Source organism: Selaginella moellendorffii, unplaced genomic scaffold (assembly GCF_000143415.4).
Source record: "Selaginella moellendorffii unplaced genomic scaffold, v1.0 SELMOscaffold_97, whole genome shotgun sequence".
In the NCBI taxonomy this organism is placed as follows: domain Eukaryota; kingdom Viridiplantae; phylum Streptophyta; class Lycopodiopsida; order Selaginellales; family Selaginellaceae; genus Selaginella; species Selaginella moellendorffii.
In genome coordinates this window covers 258,731-266,250 of record NW_003314358.1, presented here as the reverse complement: position 1 = coordinate 266,250, position 7,520 = coordinate 258,731, and positions in this window count along the sequence as shown.

Below are 7,520 nucleotides of genomic sequence, written 5' to 3'. Positions count from 1 at the left end.
CACCACTGAGCTCCTCTCCATAACAATTTGTTACTTCTTCGTCACTTGCCAACATGATGATGGTGTTTCAGTCTTTGCGATGCAACATGGTTGACTTTTTCCACAAAAACTGGACCACAGCACCAACAAACCTCTTGTATATCTACCCAAAGCTCTATCAACTTGTCATTGGGTCACCCACTTCAGATTACAGTGAGATTCCTGAGATTCTACAAATGTCCACAACATATGATATGGTGATTCCAGTAGCTTCTTTTGACCTTGAGTCTTCTAAGTCATCTCCAAAAGATTACTAGGATAATCTTCCATCCCTGTTTAGCCACCAGCTTGTGAGGAAGAAAAGGTGGCAACTACAATTCTCACTACTTTGTCCAATGTCGAGAAGAGTGGTAGCAAGGTGCACCACCTTTTTCTTGTTGGGATCCAAGATCCAAACTCCAATGCCTGCTTTTGGTGTCTCGGGCACCATGCTCCATCAAAGAAGACTTTGTGCATGTCTAGTGGCTCCTGGAAGAGAAGTGCTAGTGTTGGGACATCCTCCTCCCTGCAACCTCAACAAATAAAGTTGAGTATCTAGCTGTCATCTCTGCTATGGAGCTTGCTCAAGACAAAGGGATCAGACAAGTCTCCTTCCTTGGGGACTCTCAGCTGGTTGTCAATCAGCTCAATGGTCGATATTAGGTTCGGCAAGACAACATTCGGGCTCTTTGGGATTGTGCTCAGTGCTTACAGGAGCACTTCAACCATGTCACCTTCTCCAGCATCCCTCAAGCAAAGAATTTTTGGGCTAACAAGCTCTCACATGAAGCAATCATAGAGATGAGGCAAGCTCTTGACAAGCCTTTAGTGCAAGTCTCTTTGGCAGAGCACCTCAAAGTGGTGACCATTACATCCATGGAGCTTGACAGCCAATGCCATAAGGTCTTCCTTTCAAGGGATAAAGACCTAATCCTGATTGCAAGTGCTCTTGATGACTCGTTTGCAATGTAGCTCTTGGACTCACTCTCGTGCTTCAAGGATGTCTTTGCATGGGACTATTCCCAGCTTCATGGAGTACTTGATGATGTGATCATGCACCGGATCACACTCAAGGATGCACGACCAGTTTGTGACAAGGTTCAACAAGTGAATCCTTCTCTCCTTGTAGCAATCAAAGCCAGATCCACAACTTGCCATTAGACTTGTTTACAGGGACAATGTTGGAGAGCCACTCTATGTAGTCCATTGGATAGATGAAGTTTGCAGCAAGGAGACACTCCACTTTAAAGCAGTTTTGTCCCTGTCCTCTGGGGCAATGACTACTTGATTGTAGCTTGCATATCCGTCTATGAATGAGTAGAAAAACTGCCCAGCCAAGTCGTCAATGATAGATTCAACAAAAGGTGTTGGAAAGAAATCTCGGATTGTGTTGTCATTGAGGGCTCGAAAGTCAATGCAAGCTGGGCACCCGAGGTCTAACATCAGCTGCCCAACACTCCCATCCCCCACTATCCTTCCAGTGCTCGCAGCCTACCACACCTTAGGGAGACAAATGCTTTATTGGCTAACATTTCATCATGACATAACAACCTTTGTAAAGACTTGTCTCCAGTGCTAGAAGTTCAATCTTTAGAGTCACATTCCACACTTCCAAGTTGTCACTTCATCATGACCGTTCTTCAGATGGGGCTTGGATTTTGTGGACCAATTTCACCTCCCAGCTCGTAAGGTCATCGCTATCTTTCTATGGCCATAGACTACTTTACAAAATAGGTGGAGGTAGTCCCTTTGCAGCATGCTGATTAATCTTCCATAGCTCGCTTCATCAATGAGCATATTGCTTACTGTTTCAAAGTGTTAGCCATCCTTATTTTAGACAGTGGTGGTGCTTTTCTCAGACATGTTACATAACAACTCCTTCAGCTCTTGTAGGTCTAGCATATGAAGAGCAGTAGTTACTACCTATAGTTGAATGGTTAGGCCGAGTCCAATAACAAAGTCCTCAAGACTATCCTTTCAAAGCTCACCAAAGATCATCCTTGCCGATGGTACGAGCACTTATCCATAGCACTTTGGGCTTTCAAGACAATGTTCAAGACTATTGTTGCTGCCTCACCATTTTCTCTAATATATGGAGTTGAGGCCATTCTTTCAATTGAGCTCTAGATCCCTTCTCTTCATCTTGTCTTGTGACACACAGTAGAGTTTTAGCTTACCGAGGAGGAGCAACTACAAGCTTGAGCATGGGATCTTCTCCAGCTTGATGAGCAGCAATGTGCAATGGCAAAGCACCTTTTAGACACAAAGCACAAATATAAGGGCTGACAAGATTAGTTTCGACAAGCTAAGCCCATTCCAATGGGACAACTTGTGATGCTCTAGGATTTGGCACCACCTGCAAAGTTCTCCCCTAGATGGCTCAGTTCCTTCTTTATCAAGAAGCACATAGGAGGTGGTGCTTAGATCCTCACATACAAGGTAGGGTAGGAGTTGCCACATGCTCACAACTACTACCACCTCAAAATCTTTTGACAATGAGTTTGTTTCACTCTCTTTTTCTTCCTTTTCTTTTTCTCTCTTTCTTTTCTTTTGCTTTAATCTCTTCTTTGTCATGTCCACAATGTGATTCTTATGACAGAGTAAGCATTATCTTGGACTTTCATCTTGAGGTTGCATCAACTCTTCTTGTCTAGGAGCTCATCCATTTCACAATTTACTACTCATAGTTCCTAGTTTTTCTTTACATCTATCATCAACATCATTCTCTAACACTTATAGTCACAAGGTACAGTCACATGGTGAGGAAGTTTTAGAGGTTAGTGGGACTTAGTGGTCAGGCCTTTGGGCCCTAACCCAATGGCAGTGTTGGCAAACATGGCCGTGGATGGAGAGAGACTTAATGGGGATGGAAGAAGAGATATTAGGGAAGGGTGTTCTCTATGTCTCTAGGCATTTGTAATACACAAATCCCTAAGCCCCAAAATGGAGCTGAAAAGGGGCCACGTGGTAGTGGCCAAAGTGGAAGCCAAACAAGCATACCACATTTAGACTAAAAGCTTTGACTTGGATAGTTGAGAGTGGGAGTGGAACTCCTAACGAAGTGTTCTAGGAATGAACACAAAACAAGAAATAAGTGAGTCTCTAGAAAAAGGACATAAGAGGACCAATATATGACACATGGAAGTGTTAAGATGAAGTCTAAGATGGAGTCTGAAAAGGAGTTTGAGATGGACTCGAGATGGAGCCTAATATGGATCCAAGATGGAGTCAGATATGGACTTCAGATGGACCCGAGATGGAATTCGAGATGGATCTAAGATGGACCCGAGATAGAGTCCAAAATGGACCTAAGATAGAGTCCAAGATGGACCTGAGATAGAGTCTGAGATATACCCGAGATGGACTTCGAGATGGAGTTTGAGGTCAAATCCGAGATGGACTTGAGATAGAGTCCGAGGTCGAGGCTGAGAAAAAGACTAAGACTGAGACCAAGATTTAGAGCGAGACCAAGACTGAAATTGAGACTAAGACCAAGTCTGAGACTGAGTCTAAGTCTAAGACTAAGTCTGAGTTTGAGTCTAAGTCCGAGTCTGAATCCAAGTCCGAGGGTGAAAGCCTAAAGAGATCATCTCCCAAACCCTAGGAGCTTTGGTGAGCTCCAAAAGTATAGTAGGGGGAGAATTCTAGTAGAGTTAGTTTAGCTAGGAAAGGCTAGTGTGACTAAAAAAGGTTATACCTATGTGTTGGGTGATGATATATCCACTGAGGAGTCCAACACTAAAATAAATACGGACAAACAAGTGGGATAACTTAGTGAAGTGTTCAAAAGCTAGCTCTAGCTCCCCTGGGAGATCAAATAGTTGATGCTCCCAATCCAAGTGTGGGTGGCACTACCTATTTGGATACCTTGTGTGGCTCATTGAAATTTTGCTTTAGCCACATAGCTAGGGCATCTAAGGGCGAAAGGTGGGGAGAGTACCCAAAGAGGCTTGCATAGGGCCACGGTATTTCAAAATGTCGTCCCAAAGTTTTGGACTACGAAAAGGAAGAGGAGTACTCCTATGGTATAGTGACCAAGGATACACTTATATGATAAGGAAGTTTTAAAAGTTAGTGGGACTTAGTGGTTAGGCATTTAGGCTTTGACCCAATGGCAGTGTTAGCAAGCATGGCTGTGGATGGAGAAGGACTTAATGGGAATAGAAGAAGGGATATTGGGGAAGGGTGTTCCTTATGTCTCTAGGCATCTATAATACAAAAATCCCCAAGCCCCAAAATGGAGCTGAAAAGGGGCCACGTGGTAGTGGCCAAAGTGGAAGCCAAACAAGCATAACACATTTAGACTAAAAGCTTTGACTTGGATAGTCGAGAGTGGGAGTGGAACTCCTAACGAAGTGTTCTAAAAATGAGCACAAAGCAAGAAATAAGTGAGTCTCTAGAAAAGGGACATAAGAGGACCAATATATAACATATGGAAGTGTTAAGATAAAGTCTGAGAAGGATTTTGAGATGGACCCGAGATGGAGCCTGATATGGACCCAAGATGGACCCAAGATGGACCCAAGATGGAGTTCGAGATGGAGTCCAAGATGGATCTGAGATGGATCTGAGATGGACCCTAGATAGAGTCCAAGATGGACCTGAGATGGACCCTAAATAGAGTCCAAGATGGACCTGAGATGGAGTTTGAGATGAACCCGAGATGGAGTCTAAGATGGACTCCAAAATGGAGTTCAAGGTCAAGTCCAAGATGGACTTGAGATAGAGTCCAAGGTCGAGGCTGAGAAAGTGTCGCGAATGTGACTTCAGGTATCGAAAGTTACCTATCGGGCAGTCCTTACGGAGACCATACTTGCATCCGAACATTCGAATGCAACGGATTCGAACGGGTATTGAACGTTTAATACCCGTTTAGCTTTTTTTCGAATAGGTATAATGGTTTTCAGTTTTAATATAATTAAAAAATAATTAACTGTTACTAAAAAAGTTTAACATAATATAATATAGGTTTAATCTAATCTTCATCCTCCGAATCTAGAACATCATCACCACTAGTGCCGTCGTCATCAGGTTGTTGAAGAGGTTCTTCAACAACCTCCTGAAGTGCAAGGATCCTTTGCCACTGAGGCTCAAGCTCAAGGTTATCAAGATCATGCTCGATAAGCCTCAAACTCTCAGACTTGATCTTCTGTACAACATGCATATTTGTGTGCACAAAAACCAGCTTCTTCGAGTTTTTGGAGAGCAGTCGAGACCTCCTCTTTGTCTGGATCATGCTCCATGAGCTCCAGTTTTGCTCGCATGGTGAAGCACAAACTGGTCGACTCAAAATATGCTTTATTTCGTTAAAGTGGAACTTTTCATTATTCCACTTATGGTGTGTGGCCACATGCCATTTTTATAACAACAATAAAAAATTGAAGTTTTAGCTTTATAATTTATAAATTAAAAACTTTTCATATGATTTTGTGTTATAATATTGTGAAATATAAAAAATAAATTAAAAAACTGATAGAAATATTAATAAATATTAATTAAGTACTAGGAAATGGCATGTGGACACATGCTAATTAATGTCCCACTTTACTGAATAAGTTCCACTTTAACAAAATAAAGCATAAATCCGTAAAGCAAGCCTTTGAAGTTCTAGTGTGCCTGCACCAAAGTTGCTCCACCAACTCACCGGGTGTTTCCAGTTCTCCATCTATACAAGAGAATCAGTCTAAAAAGTTGACAAATAAACAGTTTATATGCACCTGCTTTGCTGCCTCCGAAGAGAACAAATGGCCAAGTTGTTGACAGAAACTCTGAAACTCGTGCAGCAGCTTGTGTTGAAGTCCTCGATCTCCTTTGCAATACAACTCTAGGTACTCCACAAAATCTTCCTGAGCCTCCTGGTCGAGAGGGAGATGAAGAAAAGTTGGGTTCAGAACAAAAGCAATTGCATGCAAGATCGAATGCATCTGGAACCAACGAGCTGCTTTCCGACCTCCCTTGCCATGATCCTCCATCATGAACCTGTTGATCTCCTCGACCTCTTCCTTGGCTAAAATCCCAGTCTCAACAGCCTCTGAAAGCTTCTCATTCATCTGGTTCATAGCCTCGAAAATGAGACCGGAAGTTGCCCCCTCCCGGTCTGCAAGCTTCAAGACCTTGAGGAGCAGTCCAAGCAGCACCAACAAGTGCTGGCACCTAGTCCAGAAAGACCATCTCCTTCAATGCCTCCAAGGTTGTCAAATTCAGGAGTTGAGACATCACTAGAAACATGTAAGCGAACCTTGTGCTCGCCAGCTTGATGAGATCTCGATTGCTTAGCTTCCAAAACAAAGCCAGAACACGAGGTTTTTTGGTGATAAAAGTTACCACCTCGTTGCAGCCTTTCACTAGTGGTTTTACCCACGACAAGCTCCCGATGTCTTCAAAGAGAAGGTCCAAGATGTGGCACACACACCGGCTGTGGAGAATGTGAGGATACTCAACTGTCATGAGTTCTCCCATCTACACACAATTTGATGCATTGTTAATGATCACCTAAACAACGTTTTCTTCGCCAACTTCTTGAATCACTTTCTTTAGCTTGACCCAAATCCACTCTCCCGTCTTTGTCCTGCCCTTAGAATCTACAGACTTCAAGAAAACCAAACCCTGGACGTTGGAGGCCATGAAGTTGATCAAGGATCAGCTACGGTTGTCAGACCAGCCATCAGTGATGATGCTAACTCCATATCTTCTCCACCCCTCACAGATTGGATCAAGTCAAGCATTGACACTATCATAAAGCTTCTTCAGCTGTGTACTCTGCAGCTTCTCATATCCCATCACCTGTGCAAGAGCTCCAGGGCTGAAGTCAATAGCAGCTTGAAGCAACTTCCTCAGATTTGGCCTTTGAATGGTGTTGAAAGGGATATTTTCAACGTAGAAGAACTCAGCCATGGCATCATCCAGACATTGAACCTTTGCAGACTTCATCATCTTTCGAATGTCACCATCCAGCACTAGTGCAGCACTCAATTTAAGACTGCTGCTCCCGAAAGTGGAACGCTGCCACTGCTTGCCTTGCCCAGCCCTCCGGTAGCCCCACCACTTGCCCCGCAGCTGGCACTGCCACTCACCTCACCGACCTCAGTCTCATGAGCTAAGGCAAGTCTCTCTTGGGGACTGCTGCAATCATGGAGCTCTTCATGAGATCCACACGATTAAAAGATGCCCGAGCCTTGTTCACCACCTCTAGTGGCACCTGTCCTATACAAATCTCTACATTCCTTCCTTTCACACCCCCAAGGTAAGTGCGAACTCGTTCAGCTGTGCCAGTGTAAGTATTCGAGCAATACTTACACTTCCATGGACTCACTTCGTGGCTTGTCTTAGATGTCGGCCTTAGTTTCAGAACATGAGCCCAGCTCCAGCATGGCTGCCTTCCTCTCCCATCCCAGACTTACCTCAGCGCTTTTGGATCTTGTGAACCCTGATTTTACATGAACCCTAATCCTAAGTAAAAGAAAGCATATTCTTTAGTGTTTTTTTAAAATATTCTTGGTGTT